General features: G+C 42.0%; 1 protein-coding gene across 1 annotated transcript in view; it reads left to right on the top strand.

The window, feature by feature from the left end:
• Positions 1-15,449: 15,449 nt before the first annotated feature.
• The window catches only part of CDKL5 (cyclin dependent kinase like 5), a 150,637-nt gene continuing 139,882 nt past the window's right edge, over positions 15,450-26,204 (top strand). Inside the window, exons 1-2 of the mRNA XM_077816462.1 lie at positions 15,450-15,491; positions 18,666-18,734. The gene's annotated coding sequence lies outside the window, so the exon portion shown is untranslated. The remainder of the gene's footprint in view (positions 15,492-18,665; positions 18,735-26,204) is intronic.

Raw genomic sequence — 26,204 nt, forward strand, 5'->3', positions numbered from 1 at the left:
TCAGTTAACAAAACGCAGAACTAGAAGCAGGCCTTGTGCCTTCATGAGAACATAGAATGGCTGTTAGAACAGCAACATGTAGTGGAGATCCCTAAAATCCTTTTTTATCAGGACTGGACATTTATATGGATGATCTCTAATAAATATTTAATATGTGTTTTGGCAGGGATATAATCCCCCATTCTCCACGCCACAAGAGAACCTCTAACTAATGAGGGTGAGGAAGAAATTTTCCTCGGGGCACATCATCGCATAATTGCCTACTGCAGAATATCTTGCACCATCCACAGAGAAAGTTATCATTGGCCACTCCCAGATAGGTTAATGGATTCTGTAAGCCTCTGGTGTGGCAATTCTTATGTTCTTGTCTGTTTACACCATTGCACTGAAATGTTGTGTGCCCTATCTAGGGAATATTAGTGAAGAGCCAGTTTACCACAGAGGTAATCTTCATGGTCAGTTAAGAAAGCTGCATTATCTCTTTTGTCACTAGTGAACCGTCCTATCCAAGGAGCAGGTATATTTAGTGTTTCACTTCAAAAATTGTGCTTCTCCTTTTAAGTTAATGAAATTCTGTTATGTTTAAAACAACAAAAATCCATCTAGTATTTTATCTGTATGGAGATAAAATTTCATGGCATCAAGATTGCATGTCAACAGAGAATTTATAAAATTAATTATTATGTAGAGCATAGCTCCGAATACATACAAAATATTACACACACAAACCTACAATAAAAGAACATTACAACCTCAAAGTCAAGCACTCAAGAAGTAGAAAATACCAGAATTAAGGATATCTGTGTAACCTTTATTTGACCCCTTCCTGCATATGCATTATGGTAGTCTTTAATTTACTGTGTACATGCTCTGTGTGTGTGTGTGTGTGTGTGTGTGTGTACGTGTACATACTATATACACACACATACAGACATACATACATACACAATATATAATTTTTTTTGTAACTGGATCTCTGCCTCTTCAATGCACAGAATGGCTGGGCTCACTTAATGAGCACCTGTTCAGTAAGATATAAGAACTGCCATACTGAGTCAGAGCAATGGTCCATCTAGCTCAGTGTACCATCTCAGACAGTGGCCAGTACCAGGTCTTCAAGGGGAGTGTACCAAACAAGGGAGTTGAAGTGTTCCACCCTTGTTTTCCCCTTCAGGCTTCTGGTAGTCAGAGGTCTAGGGTCACCCTGAGCATGGGATTGCATTCCTGACCATCTTCGTTGGATGGATGTATCCTCCATGAATTTACCTAATTGTTTTTTGAACTCGGTTATACCTTTTGGCCATCATAACATCCAATAGCAATGAATTCCACAGATGAATTATGCATTGTGTGAAAAACTTCTTCCTCTTGCTTGCATTAAACCTGCGGCCTTATTAGTTTCTTCTGTTTTTTGTATTGTGGGAGAGAGTAAATACCACTTTGCCGTTCACTTTTTCCACACCATTCATGATTTTTATAGACCTCTATCATATCCCCTCTTAGTTATCTATTTTCTAAGATGAACAGACCAAGTCTTTTTAGTCCTCCTCATACGGAAGCTGTTCTATACCCCAATGCACTGAACCTTTTCCAGTTCCACTGTATCCTTTTGGAGATGGGGTGACCAGAACTGGACACAGTATTCAAGGTGTGGGCGCACCATAGACTTATATAGTGGCAATATAATATCTTGTCTTATTTTTCTATCCCTTTCCTAGTAGTTCCTAAAGTTCTGTTAGTTTTTTTGACCACTGCTGTGCATTGAGCTGACATTTTCAGAGAACTATCTATGGTGACTCCAGTCTTTCTTGAGTGGTAACTGCTAATTTAGAGCCCATCAATCTATAACTGTAATTGGGATTTTTTTCAATAAACATTACTTTGTACTTATCAATGTTGAATTTCATCTGCCATGTTGTGGCACAGTCACCCAGTTTTGTGAGATCACCCTGTAACTGTTCACAGTCAGCTTTGTATTTAATTACTTCGAATAATTTTGAATCCTCTGCAAACTTTGCCACACCACTGTTCACTCCCTTTTCCGGGTCATTCATGACAGCACAGGTTCCAGTACAGAGTCATAAGGGACACCACTACTTTTCTCTCTCCATTGTGAAAACTGACTATTTATACCTACCCTTTTTTCCCCCAACTTTTAAACAGTTACTGACTGATGAAGTACCTTCCCTGTTATACCATGAGTATGTAGTTTCGTAAGAGCCTTTGGTGAGGGACCTTGTCAAAAGCTTTCTGAAAATCCAAGTACACTATATCAACGATCACCCTTATCCACATACTTGTTGACACCCTCAAAGAATTCTAAATATTCAATATTTTGTTTTTTCCTCATTTATCAGTGAGTGGCTCCAAGCCTTATTTACTGCACACTGAATTCTGTCTTTGGATCAAGGTTTGAATAATTGCCTCACGATTTTCTGTGGTGCTCATAACTACAGTATCCGAGTGCGTCACAAACGTTAATTTACGTATTTCACAATAGTCCTGTGAGATGAGGTGGTGGTGGTATCCCCACTCTATAGGCAGCGAAGTGACGCACAGATCAGAAGTTTCCAATATTTTTGAATACCCAATCTGAAATTCCTGGGACCTGATTTTTTTTCCAGAATATTTCCATTGTATTGTACTTCATATCTTCAAATCATAGCACCCATTTATTTCAGTTGTAGCTGTGAGTGCTCAGCACTTCTACAGATCAGACCCCAAGGAAGAAATCTGTAAAACAAGGAACACTGACCAGCTGTGAAAAGTGTGGGTTAAGTAACTTTCCTAGCATCACATGGGAAATGTATGGCTCCCCAATTTATTCCCAGAGCAGGTCTTCTCTTTGGGTTCTGAATGAGGGCGAGTTCCTGTGGAAAAATAGTATGTGACCACGTAATTCAAACTGTATTACAATGCATACGCACAAGGGGACCAAATTAAGGTTTCACAGGCAAACTTAATTCTGTCATTTCCTAAATTTTGAGTGCTTGACTTTACAATCTTGATGTTCTTTTAACATATTTTTTGGTGTGTAATTTTGTAGGTAGGTTTTTTTAAAAACAAAAATTCTATCATGTGGCGTCATATTGACACCCATAGCGTTCTTCAGCAGGGTTGGAGTCTTTAGATACACTGCACTGACCTCTACCACAGAGAAACTAGTAGTTATTTTTGGTTTGATTTGTATTACTGTTAGTGGCAAGTCTTTTTCTCTAGGAGCTGAAGCCTACAACCCGTTAGTCATGAAAGTAGCCTTTATTAACATAAATTCTGTTAATTTTAGTTTGCAGAATTTTACTCTGAATTTTAGTTACTCAAGTGGGGGTGTGTGAGATTTTTTTACTTTATTTTTAAATATGATGTAAGTTTGTGTGTTGGGGTATGCTACATTGACATGCAGAGAGTTATGGGCCAAATTCTCATATTGTTGCACTTCTTTCAAAGGACTTCTAACTGAGATATTTTTAAAAATATATAAACAATTCAGTTTTAAACCGTGTAAAATGCAGGTGTGTATGTAGCCCTGCTCACTTTAAAAACGTCTAGAATATATGGTATTTCCTGTTGGAAATACCTCAATCAAAATAATGCAAGAAAAATTGCATAGGTTCAACAGCCAATCAACGTTCTTGAAATCTTCTTTCTTGATCAGTATGATGAGACACCACCTTTCGCAGAATGCGCTGAAGCAACACTACTCAAGAATTCAGACTGTTCACTGCCTGGTGAAAATGTGCTGTTTAGTTATAAAACATTATATGTGGCTTTATGTGTAACAAGATAAAAGTGTTTGTTTGATTTAAGGACAGCAGGCAAAATGAGTCAAGGCATTACAGTAAAATAAGGAGTTCTAAACTGCGTTTGAAGTGTACAGATTTCTGTTGATATTCCATATCACACTTCTGTGTACTGGTGTCTATATACTTGCCTTCATGTTTTACTTTGAGTACCAGCCTCACACACTAATTAACTGATACATTGAACTTCAATGACAGTTTTTTCCTTCCTGATAGAAATCAAGAGTTGATACTGAGGCCTTGTTTACACTGCACAGTTTTATCAACAAAAGTCAGCTTTCTTTGACAAAACAGTGGAGGTATATACACTGAAATGCTCATCCTGCTAATGTAACTCCCCTGCTATGCCAACATAGTAAAACCACCTCTATGAGCAGCATAGAGCTTTTTGCAGCATAGGTAGAGTGGTGCAGCATCAGTGTAGACACGTTGGTTGGTTATGTCACTCTAATTGGCCTCCAGGAGGTGTCTCACAATGCCCATCACAATTGCTTTGGTCAGCAGTTCGAACTCCGCTGCACTGAAGGTACACGGGTATGTGCCCCTCCCCCCGTTTAAAGGCTTGAGAATTTTTGAAATTCCTCTTCCCGTTTGCTCAGTGTACACGGTTCACACAGCATCCTCACAGCAGACACTCTCGTGTGTGGAGCACCCCAGAGATATTGGATCTGTCGAGTATATGGGAAGAGGAGGCTGTGCAATCGCAGCTTCACACCAGCCATAAGAATTTCAATACCTACTGCTGATGCACGCGAAGGGGCACGAGAGGGACATGCAGCAGTGTCCTCCTAAAATCAAGGAGCTGAGGCAGGTATATTGGAAGGCAAGAGAGGCCAGCTGTCACTCTGGTGCAGCGTCGAAGACATTCCTTTTCTATAAGGAGCTGCATGCCATCCTCGGTGGCAACCCCACCTCTGCTGCCATGAGTCCTGTAGATACTTTTGAGGGACTGAAGGCAGCAGCCAGCAGATTCAACCCAGGTGAGGAAGCGGTGGATGAGGAAGTGGAACTGGAGGGTGATGTAGAGCACGCTGCAGGTTCATCTGGTGGCATAGCAAGTCAGGACCTCTTCTACACTCCAGAGGGGTCTAGCTACTCCCAGTGCTCTGGTGCGCAGGATGCAGGAGAGGGCAGCTCCAGTAAGTGCTCATTTTGCTTTGATACTGCATGGTGAGAGGAGATTGAGCTCTTGTTTACTTTGTTATATGGTACAGAAGGGATAAAGTTCAGAAATCAGCAACAGAGCCTGTTCAGTGGGGCCACAGTGGAAAAGTTTGTTAATGTACATGGGGATGTCCTTGGAATCCTCCATAGAGAGCTCTAGGAAACTTTCCTGTAGGTATTCTGCTATCCTCTGCTGAAGGTTCCTCTGGATGGCTGCCTTGTTTCTCCCCCTGCTGTAGGAAACTTGGCCATACCACCCAGTAATTTTCTTCAGGGACCAGAGCAGCACCCAGCAAGTGGCAGATGGAACTGGTCTGAAATCGCATGCATGCAGGAAATGCACCCTTGCATCCTCTGTTATCTTTAGGATTGAGAGCTGGTTTAATTACCCAAGTCTGTGGAAAAGGGTACCAATATTCAGAATTGGCTCCCTAGCTGCTTATAGTAGCCCCCTGTGACAGGTTGGATCACATAGACCCCCCTTGGGACTGCCACCTGATGTGCTGAGACTACCTCTGAGCCTGTTTTCCTTGGCAGCTTGGGAATTCAGTACACTGTCTTGTTGAGCCAGACATGCTTGCTTGCTGTGAACACAGACCCAGGTCTGAACCACGGCCCCCAAAAGCTGCAGGCTTAACTGAAAACAGCTTAAGTGCTTCTGTCTTCAGCAACCAGATACCCACTTCCCAATGGGGTCCAAACCCCAAATAAATCCGTTTTACTCTGTATAAAGCTTATACAGGGTAAACTCATAAATTGTTCGCCCTCTATAACAGTGATAGAGAGATATGCACAGCTGTTTGCTCCCCCAGGAATTAATTACTTGCTCTAGGTCAATTAATAAGCAAAAAGTGATTTTTATTAAATATAAAATGTAGGGTTTAAGTGGTTCCAAGTAATAACAGACAGAACGAAGTAAATTACCAAGCAAAATAAAACAAAAACACGCAAGTCTAAGCCTAATACAGTAGGAAATTAAATACAGGTAAATCTCACTCTCAGATGTTCCAATAAGCTTCTTTCACAGACTAGACTCCTTCCTAGTCTGGGTCCAGCAATCCCTCACACTCCCGTAGTTACTGTCCTTTGTTCCAGTTTATTTCAGGCATCTCTTTGGGGTGGAGAGGCTATCTTTTTAGCCAGCTGAAGACCAAATGGAGGAGTTTCCACGGTCTTTTATATTCTCTTGTGGGTGGAAACCCCTTTGTTCTACTGTGCAAAATCACAACGACAAGATAGTCTCTAGCCACCTGTGCAAGTCCCATGTCTATGAATGATTCAGCTTTTTGCTGGCCGACGCTATTGTTTACATGTTGGTTTGAACTTTCCTAGGACAGCTCAGATGTGGATTGGTGTCTCCCAAAGTCCATTGTTAGTTAAGTACTCCCAATTACTTGAATAACCCCTTCACACTATGTTGACCAAATCTGCTTTATGTGCTTCCTACAGCAAACACTTTCAATCAAGCATAGAGCCAACGCTCATAACTTCAGATATAAAAATGATACATGCATACAAACAGGATGAATATATTCAGTAGATCATAACCTTTGCAAAGATATGTTACATGGCATATCTAGCATAAAACATATTCCAGTTACGTCATATTTACACTCATAAGCATATTTCTATAAAGCATTATGGGGTGCAATGTCGTTCCCCTTCGCAAACCACCCTTTGTCTCTTTTTGCCCCTTCTTGCCTATTCTCCCTTGCCCACTGTCCCCTCCCCGCAAACTCACCATAGTCGGGAATCATGCTTATCTGTGTGCTAGCCAAGGGACAGTGAGAAAGTAGTATGTTTAATTTGTGAGTTTCACGCCTTTGAGTGCACTCAAAATAGTGTCTGTTAATTGTTTCTTTGGTTTCTACAGATGAGCCCTTGGGGACCCACTCCTCCACACTGGTGGAGCACCTCCATCAGATAAGGTGCCAACTCAGGAGGAAAAAGGAGGATATGTTTTGCGAAGTGCAGCAGTCAACAGATGCAGCAAATAGTCTCCCTCCATGCTTTTTGTTTCACAATCAACGAAAGACTCAGGTTGGATAGCCAGGAGAGGACACGGGCAGAATCAGATGATAAAGCTCCTAGAGGGCCAGAGAGAGACGTTGAACTCTCTCTCATTAGCCTGCAATCTGAGCAAATCTGTGTCTGACTCCCCTTTCAGCCACTACAACACTCCAGTCCATGCCCTCCACAAACTCCCCCACCACAGTCCTCACATGTTCTTGGTCCCTCACAGTACCCCATGCACTCCACACCTAGGGACTGGTTTCCCAACGAAAGCTGGAGTTACGCCCAGCTGTGAGAGACCTTAACACGAAACTGGTCCTCTTTGTCATGTCCCGTTTGACCAAAAGTTTGTGTTTTATCCTGTTATTAAACATGAGTCTTTGAAATAAAATGAGTCTTTATTTGTGACATATGCACATATATCACACAGTGCTAAAACAGTGGCTAAAGGTGGGAATATTTGCTCCTTGCAATTTAATTAATGCTCAAGAAGCTAGTGCTACGGGGTAATTCAAGGCGACAAGTAAACATTGCTGGCCGAATGCATCACATAAAGGCACATTACTGGGAATCATTGTCAAAATGCTCCTTGAAAGCCTCCCTGATTTGAATAGCCTCCCACTATGCCCCTCTAATTTCCCTTGTATCTGGCTGCTCAAAATCAGCAGCCAGCTGAGCAGCCTCAGCAGGAAAACTTTTCCCCTTCGATTTGCAGATATTATGCAGAGTAAAGCAGGTCGCAATGACTACCAAAATATTTTCCTCATTAAGGTTTAACCGGCCGAAAAGACAGCACCAGTGACCTTTTAATCAGCCAAAGGCACATTCAGCAATCTTTTGGCACCTGGTGAGCCTGTTGTTGAAGCGCTCCTGGCTGCTGTCCAGGTTCCTGGTGTTAGGGTTTCCTGAGCCACAGGAACAAAGGGTAGGTGGGGTCTCCAAGGATCACTATAGGTATTTCCACATTCCCCCATTGGAATCTTCTGTTCTCGAAAGAAAATCCCAGTATGCAGTTTTCTATAAAGTCCAGTGTTCCTAAAGATGGTGCATCATGCACCTTCCCTGACGACCCCACATTTAGGTCAGTGAAATGGCTCTAGTGAGTCTCCAGCGCCTTCAAGACCATGGAGAAGTAGCCCTTTTGGTTGATGTTGTCTGTCACAAGATAGTTGGGAGCCAAGACTGAGATATGCATTCCATCTATCGCCCGATCGTAAGCCAAGTAATATAATTTAGTCCAATCAGTCAGCCAATAGCCAATTCTTTCAGGCTCCTTTCGGTTTCTCATAATTTGTCCTCCATCTTTCTAACATTGCCCATACTACTAGTTCTAATGTGTACTATCTCTTATTATATATACAGTATAAAACTTTTTTTTGGCAAGATGGTGGGTATGTACCAAATTTTTACTACTGTTCCATACCAAACAAACAAAATGAAGGCTAAGAATAACTAGTGTTGTAATAGGGTACCAGTCATTTATGGTTTAGGAGGATCACTTTTCTTTGGCCAGTACTGCCTCATTCAAGGAACGATACCTGTGGCATTGGGTGGTGGTGTAAGGTTTGGGAAAACTTCATACTGCGAATCTGCTTTTGGGCCCAAGACTGGAGTTCAGTGTGTGTGCTAAAACTGTCCATTCCCCTCATAGGGTGCTGGCTCAGAGTAATTACAGCTGGTGGCTCCCTAAGATCCTGGAGAGCAGGGATTGATCTGAATTGTAGTTCTTCCCAAAGCTGTCATGCATCCACAGGGTCTGCTATTTCCTGGCTTTTAAGCAGTCTCTTAGAGGTACCCATTCAGTGTGCCAGATCCTCAGGGAGTCACACTGACTGAAGTATTTATATTAGCTAAGTCTTGTTTCAAAAATTAAGCACGAAAATCTATTTGAAAATACTGGACAAAACAGAACTGTAGGTTTGGATTAAGAAAGAATATGTGTAAGTAGAATCAGAGGAGAGACTGGTGCATAAAGGAAAAGTAGTACTTGAAATATAATAAAGGGTTCAGTAACTCTGTTTGTTGCTTGGATGGGATTAACTAGTGTGTGTTGAGGTTAGAGTGATTTTTTTTCACAAATCATATACTGTCTTGTTTCTCCCATGTTCTCCTCCCCCCTCAGTTTTGGATGTAAGGGCTTCTGTGGCGAAAACTACAGACTGAGATAGTGGAGTTGTTAAAATGTTCCAAATACAGTTGTCCTATGGCTTACTTCTATTCCTTCATGACCGTGGGGTTCTGAAAGATTTGACTGAAAGAAGACAATGTAGAATAGAAAAGTCTGGATGTGCTGTTCACATGGGGTAAATTTTCCAATCCATGCTTTCAGGGTAAATTTGTCTCTGTCAAGACTTTTGTGTTTGTTTAATAAAAACTGTGTGCATGTATATGCTGAATACCAAAAATACCTATGTTTTGTGCTAGTGATTTGAAAGTATTTATATTTTTTTCCACAATACATAATTATACATACATAGTATTAATAGTCCAAGAACTAATAAAAATATCAGCACTGCACCTCCAGATAAAATGCCATTTGGTATTTGAGAAAAATATAAAATTTCTAATAACTTACATTGTTGTATGACTCATGTCTAAAAATAAAAACCATATGCCCTGCAAAATATCATTTCTATTGGAAAAGATATTTTGTCAAGACTTGCTAATTTCTTCTAGTTAAAATACCAATTAGTCAAGTTTAATGATGACCATATCCACTTTGCACAATCATCTCCTTGGCTACTGATGCAGTCCTTCAGACACACTTCTTAGAAAAGTCTCTCTTGATCTTGTTTAATTTATTTTAAAAATGAATATTCCTAGATCTGAGCTGTATTGCACCTTGTTTTGGTTATTCCTTCAAAATATTATAATAACCAAAATGAAGGTATAGTTTCACTAAAGGGTAAAGGATTGTTTTCTTCCATGCCCTTGGATGGTAGGGACCAAGATTTGGAAAGGGGTCTACTTTTAAAATCTTGAATATGGTGTTTCCAAATAGCCCCCCCACCTTTATTTTTGTGTAAACTTGGACTAATTTTGAGGTAATGCTGCAAGTAATAAAAACTGTCTGTCAACCTGGGTTATTTTTCTGCCACTGATTTGCTATGTGATCTTGGTCAAGTCAGTTTGTCTGGGCCTCAGTATTTTATCTGTAAAATATATACAGCTCATCTTTATAAGTACTTAGCTTCGCTAATGAAAGGAACTATATAAGGGCATGATGTATTTTTGCAGTGCTAGTGTTTGGGATTGTCCCCCCTACCTTTCCCTTCTGCATTCTGTCTTGCAGGTTTGGGATGCTCTGTCTGACTCTTCATACTGTGATAATAAAAGAAAATGTCTCCTGAGTGTTTGGGTGCCTTTGGGATAAGGAGGGCTAGGTGCAAAGGTGACGCAAGGGAGCGTAGTTAGGACTCATTCCTTAGCTCAGTGGAGGAAAGGGAAATTTCCTTATTCTCTTCAGGTCCTTTCTGGAGAAGCTGGCTGTCCTTCTTACAAAAACATTTAAGTTTTTGTTGGGGAGAGGGGGAAGAGGAGGGATAAATACAACTTTAGTGGATTTCTAGCTCCTGAGGTCACTGTGAACAGACGAAAGAGACAACACAACCTCCACCCACCCCCGCTTGCGGGGTCCAGCAACAAAGAACTTTTGACCACTAGGAGTTTCTGGGGTAACCTGCCCATTTTGAAGTGAGGATACTAAATCACTCAAGTGCTGATAATCTTACACTGCCTTCCCACAATTCCCCCCATGTGCCAAAAGGACAGACAAGTTCTCCCATAATTCATTGGGCAAGAATCATATAGCACTTCAGAGTACTGCAGAACAAAGACCCTAGCCAAATTACTCTACTGACACGTGGGTGAGTACTATACCCTCTCTGGTGCTGTAACTCTAGCATGGCTTTGAAGTGTGGCTGCTCACACCTGAGCTAGGTTAACCTAGGTACTCAGCATTGGGTGCTATCACTCGAGTTAATGCAGCAGAGAAGGTACTCCTAGGAAGAGAACACAAATGGTAAGGGCCATTATTGGTTGTGATGCTGTGTGACACGGTAGTCTTATCTCATTTCATAGAATATCAGGGTTGGAAGGGACCTCAGGAGGTCATCTAGTCCAACCCCCTTCTCAAAGCAGGACCAATCCCCAATTTTTGCCCCAGATCCCTAAATGGCCCCCTCAAGGATTGAACTCGCAACCAGGGCTGGCTCCAGGCACCAGCGACCCAAGCAGGTGCCTGGGGCAGCAAATGTGAAAGGGGCAGCAGGTGGTTGGACTCTGGGGCAGCAATCTGTCCTCGGCAGCAGCGGGAATTCGGCGGCCGCTCCGCCACAGCGCATTTGTGCTTGGTGTCAATTCGGCGGCGGGGATGCGACTCTTCTTTGGTTGCAAGCGGCAGTTCGGTGGCCGTACCATGGCTCCGCCTTGTGTTCAGCGGCAAGGTTTTGGTTTTTTTGCTGCTTGCGGTGGCAAAAACGCTGGAGCCAGCCCTGCTCAAAACCCTGGGTTTAGCAGGCCAGTGCTCAAACCACTGAGCTATCCCTCCCCTGTCCTTGTCTGTGTGATTCACACAGCTGCCATCACCAGAATATCTGAATGCTTTTCTAATATTTATTAACAGAAATAACAAAACTGTCTCTTAGCTCACTTTTTAGTTATTTTTCGATTTTGCTCACAGGCTGAGAAGTATGTGTGTAGTCATGAGAACGTTTGTGGGCAGTGGGAGGGGAAAGGAGGAGAAATGAGTTCTCAAACCAGTAAGGCTCCATGTTATAGTATTTATATCTCCTCAGGGTGTGAGTTTCATAATTAGTCCAGGACCAATGAAGGTTTTGTTGTGTTCATATAAGCCCCATTAGCGGATATGTTTGTGGTTCCACTGAATGTAGGTCCCTCATGGTTGCAGAGGTGAGGCAATCTCTGAAGCAGGTAGGAATAGTCCCATGTAGGATTTTGAATGTCAGTTCAGTGACCCCAAACTGGACTCTGGGGAGGTCAGTGCAGAGCACCAGGATTATGTGCTCACACACCTGTGCTCCTGGCCACCTATGCAGATGGGACAATTGTTTTGTACAAGTTGAAGCCTTTTCCAGGTGCAGGGCTTCATTTCTAGATATAAGTTGCAATAATCAAGCCTTGGAAGCTGTGGTCATATCTGAGTCTGTTAGGATTGGGTACACTCTTCTGGCAACTTGCAGCTGCAAGTGGGAATTCCCACTGTGAAGCCTGTTTGGACATCCAGTACCGCTGTGGAGTCCAACAATTGTAGGCTGCAAATTGATATAGGAGTGTGAGGGAGGAAGATGTTTTCTGATTCTGTTCTTGGTGTCACCTTAGGCCTTCCTACATTTGAGCTCTTCATGGCAGTTGTCAAAACATTGCTTTGTGGCAGCATACTGCAGTGCTTGCTGGAGGTAAGGGGAGTTTGCCGAAGAACACAAACAGGACTGTTTTCTAGATGCAGAGAATAATGCTGGCTTTTCATCAAGTAGCATGTACATACTGAGGAGGAGGAAAAGATAATTTCTTCCAGGGATGATCTAATATTTCTCCATTTTGTGGAAAAAATGGCTAAGGGTGTCCCTTTTTGACTTGATGTATGCCTAGGAAAATGCAAGACAGTGATTCTAACATTCTCGGAAGAGGTGTACCTGTAGCTAGGGTGGCAGGATCCATTCAACCCTGTCCTGGTCAAGAGGGTGCAGGTATGCTATCACTCTCATGCTGTCCTGGTTGTCTAAGGTAGTTTACAGAAATTAAGGCCTGTTTTTAGTATACAAGCACCTTCAAGCCAAAGGTCTGTTAGTGATAGGTTATTTTAAAAATAAAGGGATTTTATCAGTAAGGTTCAAGTGCATCCTCTGAGCAACTTAGCCCTAGCTCCCAGCTGCTGGGAAGAGAGATGTTGGTAATCCTGCCTGAATGCAGTACCTGGACCTTGTTTGGGAGGGATGGGATAAGGCTATATATTTTATATCAATCTCTGGCTAGTACGTGTGTCTGATTAATGTGAAGGTACCCCATTCTTCTAGCTTCCAGATAAAATAAATTCACTTCTCTACTGATTCTCTTCTCCCACACCCCCAAAAAAGCTCCTTTAGGCTCTGTGTGGGGGGGTACTGCTACACTACTATACCTCTTGCTCTGTGTCCTTTTGTAATATCTAAAAAGGCAATGAGTTTTGTACTTCTTTACATTAAAGACCTATCTGTATCAATAAAGGGTGATATCTCTTGGTCACAACCAAATTAGTGAATATATGTTTTGAAATAAAATAAAACTGACAGCTGAAGATGTTTGAAGAAATTCAGTTTTAAGGGGAATCTTAGTTAGGGTGACCAAATAGCAACTGTGAAAAAATGGGGTGGGGTAATAGGTGCCTATATAAGAAAAAGTCCCAAAAAAACAGGACTGTCCCTATAAAAACGGGACATCTGGTCACCCTAAATCTAGTTAATTTTAAACACAATTCTGATTTAAAAAAAAAAAGTTAAACAATTGGATGAAATATGGTCAATTATTTTTACATTATGTAAAATATATACATTTTAAATGAGGGATTTACACATGGTCTAACTTACTGGAAAACTTGATTCTATTTTGGTTTCTAATTCTAGATTAATAATCATAATTTTAAATTACTGGGTTTGAAATGGAAAGAAATCTGGCAGTTATTAAAAACACTCCTTTTGAATTCTAAATTTAAATTGACACATTGTAAACTTCCACATAATGTACATAATACCAAATGAGTTCAACTGGATGAATCCAGAACAATCAAAGTGCTGCCCAAAGTAGTAAAATGAAGCTGGCGCTAGTTTCTGTATGACCAGGGCTGGCTCCAGCATTTTTGCCGCCCCAAGCGGCAAAAAAAAACCAAAAAACCCCCACCCTTGCAGCCCAACATGGAGGCGGAGTGATGGCATGGCTGCCGAAGAAGAGTCGTGTCCCCTCCGCCCAACTGCTGCTGAGTGCAAAATGAACTGTGACGGAGCAGCCGCTGAATTCCTGCCACCACCGAGGGCGGATTGCCGCCCCAGAGCCTGATGTCCTGCCACCCCTTTACATTTGCCGCTCCAGGCACCTGCTTGGTTTGCTGGTGCCTGGAGCCGGCCCTGTGCATGACTTGGGAATATCCCTTCATTCTGGTTAATATGCAGTAAACAGAACCTATGCATTATTAAGATGACTAAATTATCCTGTGCATTTGGTCTTTGCTTGCTTCGATTTTTTGAAAGAATGGTGGCTAAATAATTGCATTTGTTGAACTGCTTTAATTGCGTGCTTGAGGCAAGATTAGGCTACTGTTGCTTGGATTTTAAGAATAGGTTTGATGAGGACAAACTTGTATTTAAAAAACTACAATAAAATTCTACAGTTGGTAGTATTGCCAACCCCAAGTAGTCAGAAGTCATGAGTCAAGCCCCCCAGAATCATGAGAAGTAAAAAATAAATGATGGATTCTTTTTATGTATACTCTGATTTTGAACCTTTTAGGGTTCATGTTTTAAAGCTTTCTTTTGCAACCATGAGTGTTAGAAACTTAGTTTTTTAAAATGGAAGCAGTGATTTTCACGTAATTGCTTGACTCCAAGAACTGGAATTTAAGAAAAGCACCAGGTGTAACAATAATCACAATAAATCATGAGAGTTGGCAACACCGTGATGTCATTTACTTGTTCTTTTTAAGATGACATTAGCTGAGGAGATACATTTTAATTTTTGGTCCAAATATACTTTTCTTCAGTATAAGGTCTTTTGACAGATGGATGATTTTGAACTGGGCACATATATGAAAGCCTTGAGTTAAACGTGTATTTCACAGAAACATGAGAACTGTAGGTGAAATGTTTGTTTTAATGTACCCTATGGGAGAAAATTATAATCTTTTGTTAACATTTTCTTTCAACAAATTGTGTTTGTCATCTTCCAGCTCTTAGTAGAATTTTCCCATCCATTGAAGATGATGATGTAGTTTTATCATATTGTACACGTTTTTGGTCAGGGTTTTTCTTCTTACACCCGCCTGTGGATAGCTATGCTGTTGCTCATATCCTGATTCTAGCCACTTTTGCCGCTGCCAGCAGTGTTCTGAATACGGCTGCCCAGAACTCAGAATTTCCTATTTGTGGGAAATTTCAAAATTTGGTTTTGTTCTGATTTAGACCAAAATGAAATATTTCAAAATTTCCCTTGAACTGTAAATTCTGGAAAACTTTCATTGTGGGAATATATGGTGTTTTTGAAACAAAAAAATCTCTGAAGAGCCTGGCAGCTGCTGAGTGAACTTGACATTCTTGTCACTTTTTTGTCACTGCCTACCCTTGAGTAAAAGTGGTGTCTTTTTGTTTTTGTTCTCTCCTCCTCCCCCCCCCGCCCCGCCCCGATGCCTAGACACACCATTTGGCAGTGGGGAGCCAGCTGACTGTGGTCTGGAAGCTCTAATCCATGCCATGAACCCAGGATACCATAGGCCCCAGCAGCCTTCTAAGCAAGCTGTCAAAAAAACAGGTAGGTTTCTGATGGAACTCTGCCTGTGATTCAACATAAGTTTGTTTGAACTTAATAGGCTTCTGTGAAACATTTTGGTTTCAAATTGGTATTTTCTGATGAAATCTTGTTCTGAATAGCAGCAGTGAAACTGACAAAAATCCGTTTCACTGTGCTGCTATTTACCAAATATACAGCAGCATCTGAGTCACTAGAACTGCCTGCCTGCAGACCTATAAAGACAGTACTGCATCATTTTTTGGAAAATGAAGTAAAATTTTGCAAAAATTAAGCTAAGTAATAAACTCACCAGGGGAAATTTTCTATTAACCACTACAAGTTGGACTAATATATTTTTCAAGTTAATTGAACTTATTTAAAACTCTTGCATTAGGAGAGATGTTTGTACTTTGAGGACATCCTCTTTTTGCAGGGGAAGGAAAGGTAGAAGCCTGCTTTTATGTGAACAAAAAAGAGGATTATTTTTATGTGATCAAAAGGAGGGAAAGCTCTCTTTAGATAGTCAAGTGAAAAATGTGTCGTCATTCCTATCAAAGAGAATTACATATTTTTAAAATGAAAGTTTATTCTCTTGAGGAATAACAACCTAATGTCACACTGTTTCATCTGTCTTGAGATTACACCAGTCTACTGGAGACTGTCATCTTCTAGTTGGAGACAGACACTCTGAGTACAACAATGTTTGGCAAAAGTTCTATCTGCAGAACAGCCGGGCAGTATATAGTGCTATGAACATGTATGTCTTACTCTCTGTTGCAAGTGCAGCTTCCTTCTAATCAAATAGGCTCCTTATGTAGAATCTTGCAAAGATGTGATTCTTGTGTGAACTCTAATCCAGGCCCTTGTATTAGATTTTACAAGATTGCTGTGACCTGAGGCTCTCGCAAAGAGGATGTCAATGCTATTCTCTCAATCCGCAGATTTTTCACTGTTTTTTCTTAAAATGAGGGTACATGGACTTTTGTCTCTTCATTGAAACAGGATGATTCATTCTTCTGTTGGTGATTTCTGAGCAGGTGTTGAAATCCTGTAGGAAGATGCCAATTGAGCCCTCCTAACTCACTTTGGTAGGCATTGCTCATTAACCTGACTTGGATATAAGGAAGGCAGGAGTAGTCCTTTGGTCAGGATAACGTAGAATCTGGTTAAGCAGGCCTATGAGAGGAATAAGAACAGTCAAGTGTGGGGAGGTTTTGGGTTGGAGCCTGTTTTATGATTGAAACGTAGGTGGTAAATTTCAACATCTACATCATGTGATGACTGTTCTGGAGCAGGGTGGAAATAGGAATATCACTTGCTAATATTCATCCCTTACAGGGTAATGCAGAGGAGGACTGATTACAGTCTAAATTCTAGATAGGAAGTTGGAATTTTGACCTTTTCATATATTTTTCTTAATCCTATTTGTCATTAGTTTATGCAAGAACCAGTTCAGACACCCTGTTAAATAAATGTAGGATGAAGGGTCAAATCCCCAGTTCTTCAAATTGAGTTTAGTGAAACCAAATTATTAGCACAATGGCATCCGTACAAGAGTTTCATTTACTGGTTTGGTAGAGGCAGCCCTGAGCAATTCCCTGCCAAACTCCCTGGCTGTAATTACCTTTGAGGAAAAAGACAAAGAACAGTACATAAATAATGGGGCACTGTCAGAACTGAAAAGCACAAAATGAGACTTCTCCCACCCCTTTTAAGAACAATTGAATTTAAAGTATTTCATTGATAGCACAATTCCCCCCCCCCCCCCAATCCCTTTACACGTGCAAAACATAGGCTAAAGCCGCCTTCAATTGTTACTTGATTGTCTGGGTTAGTGTCTCTGTTGCACCATCTTTGGCTCTTATGAGCCTGCAGGAGACTGAAGATGATAAATTTCTCATGCTAAGAGCAGGAATCTTGATTATTTCAATTCCTTTCCTTAGGAGAATAGAACTGGCAATAAGAGGGGAGAGATGGTACAAAGTATTTGTATCTGATACCACAAACTCATTATCCTTGGTGTTTTGTTTTTGTTTTGTTTTTGTGGTGGTTCCAGTCTATAAACTGGGCTTGTCAGACTTTCACTTCCCTTACTTCTGGGGGCTATGTTTCTCATTTTAAAATACTTCAGTGCCTCTTTTGTGAGTAGAGGAAGGGAGGGGGAAGAACATTGTCCATTTAAAACTTCTAAAACATTGCCTATGTAATTAAAGCATACTGTAAACTTTTACTAAAAGTTAATTGTCATATTTTCCTGTTTGCAGAAATAGAGATTTTAAGTTTAATGCATGCATAAACCAACAGCAACAACAACAAAAAGTCTTCTGTGCATTCCATCTAATAGGTAGCAAACTAGAATTCTTATAAAGCAATGATAGAATGCATGCAGGGAATATATACCTGTTCTTTTTTACTACTAGCTGCTGTTCACTATGAGCAATGACTAAGAAAAGGTGGCTTCTAAATCTGGGTATTTAATGCAAATAGTATTCTCTTGCATAAGCTGCATAGCTACAGAACATCAAACACTGTCATTAAAACTGTGACTCACAGCATTCAACAGAAGATGTTTCAAGCCTTAAAAGTACTAATAGAATTATTGCAGTCTGACAGCCTGCAGTGGAAAAATACTTCAGCTACCAGTACAGTATTTCATACTATCATGTAACTTGTCATGCATATATTTTGCCTCCCACCCCCCCCCCCCCAAAAAAAAAAAAACCAAACTCATCCTATGAGCAGACAGGTGGGTTTTTTCTAAACTCACTAGCATTCTGAATAGTTGAAGAAATAGATGCAAATAGAGAAAATGGAATATATTTAACATCCTGGGTCTTGAAGAATATCTCAGTGAAGCTTTTGGCTTAATAAATAAGAGATTTAAGATTTTTTTCTAATTCAACAAACTGCATATAAAAACAGTTTTTAATTTTAAAAAAAAACCCTACTATCTTAGGGCTTGCTTTCAATGTGTATTTTTATATTCAAAAGGAAAAGCCACTCTTCGTAAGAGGAAAAATAGCTACAGTGATTCTCACCTTGAAAGCTGTTAAAAATCTGAGCAAAGATTGTATATATGGATTTTATATGAGGTCTGAGTAGAATTTTATGTATATAATATATATATGAAAGCTTAAAACGGACTCCAATCTAAACCCTTCTCCTCATGCTTGGCTGTTCTTGTTCCTCTCATAGCACAGCTTCACCAGACCCTAGGTTATCCTGACCAAAGGACTACTCTTGCCTTCCTTACGTCCAGGTCAGGTTAGTGAACAACACTTACCAAAGTGATTTAGAAAGGCTCAATTGGCATCTTTTTATAATAATAAAAACCAAAGCAGCAGACAAGAAGTTTCTAGCAGTAGCTAAAAGTCCTAAATCATTCTTAAATCAATGGGTATCTTATCTTGACAGGAAAGATGGTTGTATTATTAGGAAAGAAGAAATTCTCAAGTACAATCCAGCAAACCTAATGAGAATTCTTCACTATCTTCTTATGGCTTTACTGAGTGAGTAGAATTCTAATAGTTGTGCAAGAATAACCGAGGAAACTAGATATTAGACCCTGTTAGTGATCTATGTTAGGAACAAGAAAGAAATAGTATTTTTAGCCATACTGTGTCACTGAGAAACAATAACAATCTCATGCATAAATCTGTTGTTTTCCTAGTTGGTGGCATATCCTTTTTTCCTTTTTTTGGTTTTGCATTTTGTTATGCATAATGGGTAGACTCTAACACTGTATAATTACTGTCTTGCATAGATTAGATGAAGCTGTGTATGTGAATTTTTGCCACTCACAGATTTAACTTCCTTGGTGTCTTTAAGATTTTGACTTTTTAAAAAAATATTCTCTGTTTAGCTTAAAATGTAATCTATTAAACAATACTTTTTCTGAGGGACCTCCTTTTTCAGTTTCTTGTCTCCTGGGCATAATTATGCAGCCTTTTAATATGTTTATTTGCGAACAGAGCCAGTCCCAATCTAATTTATAGTGACGTTTTATAGGGTAATTTTGTGGGATACATATTAAGCTTTTGTGACATTCATCTGTCCAAACCATACTGTAGTCACCATTTTTTACATCCCATTTTGTAGAACCTGTTGCCTAGTTTGACTAGGAGAAAGAGGGTGGTAGTTGGTTCTTGTTGTAAATGGGTACTTGAAGTGCAATAGCCATTAATGATGGAATTTCCAAAGAGAACCCCACCACTTCATGTAAGTAAAGCTTGTAAAATAATCTCTAATCAATTCTTTCCTCCACTCATGTGATGAACACTGCAAAACTATTGTTTTCTTCATCTTCTGGCTTCTCCCCTGGTCATTTGCTGCAGCCTAATGGCCAAACAGCTCCTTCCGTGGTAACTACTCTGTTCGTATCCCTTGACTGAAATGGATTGGGAGTATAAATTCTATAAACTCTTTAGCCATCAGCACATCTCCTTAGAAGTTATGGTGTTCTCTTTTATTCTCTGGGGAAATTACTTGTGCAACAGTAACAAGATGTAGTGAGCAAAGGGAAAAGTGAATTAAATTAGTTATCTGCATTTATACTTTTCATAAACTGCACTAGATGGTTACATACTTTATAGCTTCTGTAGCACTCCCCATCTCTCTCCCCTCCCCCCCCCACTCCGTGTGCTACCTTCCCAAGCCCCTATATTTCAGGGATTCACTGCAACTCTTCCACCTCCTCCCTCTTTCCAGGGGCTCTGTGTATTGATCTCTCTTCCTCCATCCTTTATGCTAGGGGCTCCTTGTAGCCCTCCATTTCACCCTTACTCCCACACTTTGTAATCAATTATTTCTTTTCATTCTGTGTGGGAGATAAGTCACTCAGGGTCAATGTTTTAATACCCATTGGGCTGATGGGCAGAACTGATATGGGATGGTGGTGGTATATGGAAGGTGTTAATTGGTGCCACCAACCAGTTCTTTGCTCTATAGACAGCAGAATCTGTTAATGAGATGCTAGGGGCTCTGTATGTTCAATATCATCCCTCCACTTTTCCATAGGATTCTACCCATTGATGCCCAGAACTTTCCCTGGATTGATAGACAAGCAGAAAAATGCCAATTTTGAGTGTGGGGCAGGAGCAGTGGAAGTGCCCTGAAAGTGGCGGGGCCCACAGGTGCCTGAACCATGGTCCCTCCCCACACAACCTGCCTCCTCCCGAGCCCCTGCCCTCGCGCCGCCCCTTCCCCCACCAAGATCCTGCCTCCGTTTGCTCCTCTTTGCCCCCTTTCTTCTGTCACTTGCCCTTACCTGCTCCCCTGTTCAATTGCCCCTGGTGTGGGGCCTTATTTCTCTTAGACTGAGAATGCCTCATTGAGTTGGCTAATTACAGAGGGATAAAAATAAGTGAATAGCTTACATTCCTAAATGCCATCCTTTCCTTTATTTCTCGTTTTGTAATAAGTCTGTCAGCATTTCTTGCTGTTTAGATGCTAACTCCCTTTTCCCAGGACCTGTTTTTCGAGTCTCTCTTCTCTGTAACTTGCGTATCTAGCAATGCCTTTCTTGTCATGTGCATCTCAGGTATGAGAGTCCATGGTTTCATTAATGCTTATACATAATAGTATTTAATTAGCAGTAATATTTGGGAGGAACACCATGTATCTGTCTCCTAAATCCATCTGGAAGTTTTCCACAGCTGCCTTGTCTTCCGGGCTGGTATGTCAAAAACCCAGGAAACTTCCATTTTTTAAATCTGATCTCTCATTGTTCATTTCTATAAGAGCTAGCTCATGCCCTCTAGCTGGATAGAACCAGGTCTGGTCTACGATAGACATTCTGGATGGTATAGTAATGTCACATAGAAGGGTGTTAGGTTCTTCTTTAACAACACTTTTTTATACCTGGAAAAGCCCTAGTGTAATACAGTTACACTGGCAAAAGAGTGCTTTTGCCAGTATACCTTCTTTCGTTCAGAGAACTGTTTTATAAGCTCTCTTGCTCTAATTTGCATGTACACTTGGAGGCTTTGCTGGTATAGCTATACCAACAAACCCTCTCTGGTGTAGACAAGGCCTCAGTTTCCATCTCTGATGGACATGCAGATACCTAAGATGTAATCCTTCTTAAGTTAGGGTAAGAGAAAGTAATAAAAAATAAGTAAATGAACTGACAGACGTTAAATCCTCTGTCACAATTCCTTGCAAAGCTATATTTCTTTGGTTTTAGTCATTTCAGAGGCTGGCATTTGTCAGTCCATGGGTTAGCCAAAACTTTTTTATTACTACAGTCCCACCCCTGCAGATAAAGCAAATCACTTGCCTAATGCTTTTTTTTTTTTTTCCTGAACCAGAGTGAGTTTTTACTTTACTTCAAATTCAGGTTTCCCCTACAGCACTTCAAACAATGCAGTGTCACTGGCACAGCAAGCTGATCGCAAACATGACACTTTACACTGCAGTAGCACCCAGAGATCTCTAGTGCAGAGCAAAGGAATGTTCCTGCCCACCCCACACAAGGCCTGAAGGGGTAAATGAGGCCAATTAACCTTAAGCTGCACCTGTAGGAAACCTAGGAAGTGCTAGGGCCTAATTGCAGGTGAAATCCAGCTGGGGTAGGAGCCGGGCACTGTGCAGGATCTATAAATAGAGGAAGTTTGGCAGGCTGGGGGAAGAAACCTACAGTCAAAGTCCCTGATGCAAGGGTGAAGAGCAGGAAAATTGTCAGGGTTCCTTCCCCACTCTGACCTCTAGGGTACAGATGTGGGGACCCGCATGAAAGACCCCCTATGCTTATTGTTACCAGCTTAGGTTAAAACTTCCCCAAAGCACAAAGTTTTTGCCCTTGGATTAGGTAAACACTGCCACCACCAAGTGAGTTAACAAAGAATCAGGGAAAGGACCACTTGGAGTTCCTATTTCCCCAAAATATCCCCCCAAGCTGTTACACCACCTTTCCTGGGGAGGCTTGAGAATAAACAAGATGAGCACAAACCAGCCTTGGATTTTTAAAAAACCCAGTCAGATTCTTAAAAAACAGAACTTTATTAGAAGAACAAAAAAAAAAAGATAAGAGAATAACTCTGTAAGATCAGAATGGAATCTTACAAGCAGTCTGATTCAAAACATAGAGAATCCCTCTCGGCAAAACCTTAAGTTACAAAAAGACAAAAAAATGGGAATACACATTTCCTCCAGCACAGCGAATTTCACAAGCCAAAACAAAGAAAACCTAATGCATTTTCTAGCTAGATTACTTTCCAACTTTACAGGAGCTAGAGGGCTTGCATCCTTGATCTGTTCCCAGCAAAGGTATCACACAGACACAGGGCCAGCTCTAGGCACCAGCAAAACAAGCAGGTGCTTGGGGTGGCACGTGTCTAGGGGCGGCATTCTGGTGCCAGCCATACCGGTGCCAGCCATGCCATCCCTAGAAATATGCCCCCGCCGCTCCAGCTTGCGTCCGCCTGCTCCCCTGAGTGCGCCGCTGCTCCGCTTCTCTCCCTTCCCTCCCAGGCTTGCTGTGCGCTCGCGGCAAGCCTGGGAGGGAGGGGGGAGAAGCCGAGTGGCGGTGCGCTCGGGGGAGGCGGCAGTGGTGGAGCGGAGGCAATCTGGGGCAGGGAGCAGTTCTTCTACCCCCGCCCCGTTACTTTCTGCACTCCCCCCAACCTTGCTCACCTCCGCTCCGCCTGCTCGCCGGGGGGGGGGGGGGGAGAAGCAGAGTGGAGCTGAGCTAGGGTGGGCGGTTGTGGGGGGGGAGCCCCAGGAAGCAATGGGGGTGGGAAATGCGGCATGCTGGGGGAGGAGGTGGGGCTGGGGATTTGGGGAAAGGGCGGAGTGGGGGGGGCAGGGGGCACAAAAAATTGTTTTGCTTGGGGCAGCAAAAATCCTAGAGCTGGCCCTGCACAGACAGAAGACAAGCCTTTTCCCCCCACTCCAGATTTCAAAGTATTTTGTCCCCTCATTGGTCATTTTGGGTCAGGAGCCAGCCAGGTTACCTGAGCTTCTTAACCCTTTACAGGTAAAAAGGGTTTTGCCTCTGGCCAGGAGGGATTTTATAGCACTGTATACAGAAAGGTGGTTACCCTTTCCTTTATATTTATGACAGGGGAGTAGTACAGGGAAGGAGCAGTAAGGGCTGGGAGAGTAAAAGCTGTTGGGTTGAGGGTCCCTGGACTGGAGCCCAGTATAGAGGGTGGGCCTCGGTTCCCCTACCAGCCACTGGGGGAGTGGCACAGATTGGGCAGTGGGGAGTGGACTGCCTGGGACAGTTTGCCCCAAAGGGCTTGCGATACCTCAGAAGGGGGGCGGGAACTTTGATGTGAGTTGGCTTGAGGGCTAAGCTATGAAGAGGAAAGCGCAGCAGCTCCAGGAGCATGAGGCTGCAAAGTGAGAAAGTGGAATGATAGATAGAGTAACTGCAGGAAGGAGCATCCAACCAGATTGCAGAGCTAATTCCCTAGATGAGCCACAAATAGGTGCCATTGAGTGGTGAATAGAGCAGACCCTGTCACATTGTGCCAAAGGGCTTAAAATCTAATTAAAGACAAACTCCAAGAAATGTATGTAACAAACAATGGAAAGGAAGGGGGGAGGGAGGAGGATGAGGGTTACAGTGATAACTAGGCATTGTAATAATGTGTTTCCTAATGCACAACTAGATCATTTAGAGTCAATTATTCTTTGTAAATCCCTGAATACCAATCATATGGCATGCTCCATTTAGAATTTCTGAGGTTCCCCAGGTTTAAAGATCAGCTCATGTTTTTCATTTGCCCTGTAGCTCAAGTTTCATGGTAGAAATGTATTCTGTAAACTGCAGAACCATCATTTTTCAGTAAGATCTTTGTTAACAGATGGTAGAATGTCTTCTCTTCTGGAGAAGGTCTAGTGCTTTAAGCTTGAAGTCTTGGGTTCTAACTGCAGCCCTGCCATTGATGCTCTCTGTGGCTGTGGATAAATCACACAAAATGACATTCTGACTTTATTGGGGATTTTACCCTTAATTTCAGTTTCCCCTCCTTGAAATTTTGGTTCAGTTCTTAACCTGTAGCACCCAACAGGGCTGTTGCCAGGCTAAATGTAAGTACATTTAGGTGTTAGGTGGAACAGTTATCACCATAATATCTATGAGCTATAAATGGTAAGTGTTCTGTCTTGAATATTCAACACATTTTAGATACAAATATCACTACTTGAATAGGCATTTACTTGTATTTAGTGTGTATAACTAAGAATTTCTCAGCATATTTCACTCGTAAAAAATTTACGATGATTTCAGTAAAACCTTTAATTTTTATTTACTAAAAGTGGCTGAGAATAAATACCTGAATGCATAAATCTCACAGCTACCATGTGCTTTCAATTTTGTACCGATTTTTATACTTCACGAATATTAATTCACTGGCACATCTAGGAGCAATGGAGAGTGGCGCAGGATTTTGTGTGTACAACTTTGACCCTGGGGCAGATGCCTTTGTGTTTCTCCTTGCAGGCTGATACCTTACAATACTTCTGCTTACTGGATAATTTCACCTTTTGTCTTGCCTGGACCAATCTTTATCCAGTTATTCTTCATCTTGGTTTTTGCTTCACTGAGGCATTGTGCTATATCCTGTTGGGTACGGTCCTGGACACAATAATCCATATTAGGGTTGCCACCTTTCTAGTTGCTTGTAATGGGACCCTGGAGGCCCCGCCTCTGCTCCATCTCTTTCCCCAAGGTCCTGTCCCCATTGCTCGTTCCTTTCCCTCCCTCCATCCCCCTGTCACTTGCAGGATCGTCTCAAGGAGCCTACCTACGTGTAGGAGGCGGTCCTATCTGAGCAGGGTCTGGCATGGGTTAATGACCTGGCCTCTCTCCCCACCTTGTGGTAACTGGACTTTTTGGTTTGGGTGCCTTTTAGGGTTGCCGGGTGCCCGGTTTTCGACCGGAATGTCCGGGCACCTGGCAGCCCTAAATGGCACCCGAACACAGAAGCCAAAAACCGGACTGTCTGGGTAAGACCCGGACGGGTAGCGACTCTATAAGAGTTTGACTTCCATACTTGGTCATTACAACTTTTATGTAGGAATAAAGTTCAACAACCTGAAAAGGTTTCACTTAGATAAATTGCTGCATTTTATACCATCTGAGCAATGCAGATGGTCATGAGCAAATTACTCCAGTGCTCTGCTCTCTGCATTGAATCTTCATTGATTGCAGAGTCCGCTTCAAGTTCTGGTCTGATATTAATTGTCTTCTCTGGGACTGGCCTTGGTTATCCAACAGATTTGTCTCTTCCTCCATGACCTCCAAGACTGCTATATTTCAGTGGAACCAGCAATCTCTCCCTCCCCACCCCATCCCCCAAAAAAAGAGAGGCTCATGACTAAGGCTGCGAGTCTGTCACAGAAGTCATGGATTACGTGACTTCTGTAGCCTGCTGGTGCACATGACCCCACTCCCCCCCCCCCCCCAACCTCTGCAGCAACAGTGATGCCCCGGGGCCAGCCCTATCACTCCCCCTGCATAGCAACAGTGACAGTCCAGGGCCAGCCCTGCCGCTGCCCCCCCACCCCCCAGCAACAGTGGTTGTCCTGGGCCGCTGCCCCCGAAACACCAGTGGGCACCCCGGAGCCCCCCAAAACACCCAAGATGTAGTCATGGGTATATAGTACCAGTCATGGACACGACATGGGGCTCTGAATTTTTGTTTATTGCCTGTGACCTGTCCATGACTTTTACTAAAAATACCCATGACTAAATGTTAGCCTTACTCATGACTACTGTGACAGTTT

This window comes from Eretmochelys imbricata, chromosome 1 (genome assembly GCF_965152235.1).
Source record: "Eretmochelys imbricata isolate rEreImb1 chromosome 1, rEreImb1.hap1, whole genome shotgun sequence".
NCBI lineage: Eukaryota > Metazoa > Chordata > Testudines > Cheloniidae > Eretmochelys > Eretmochelys imbricata.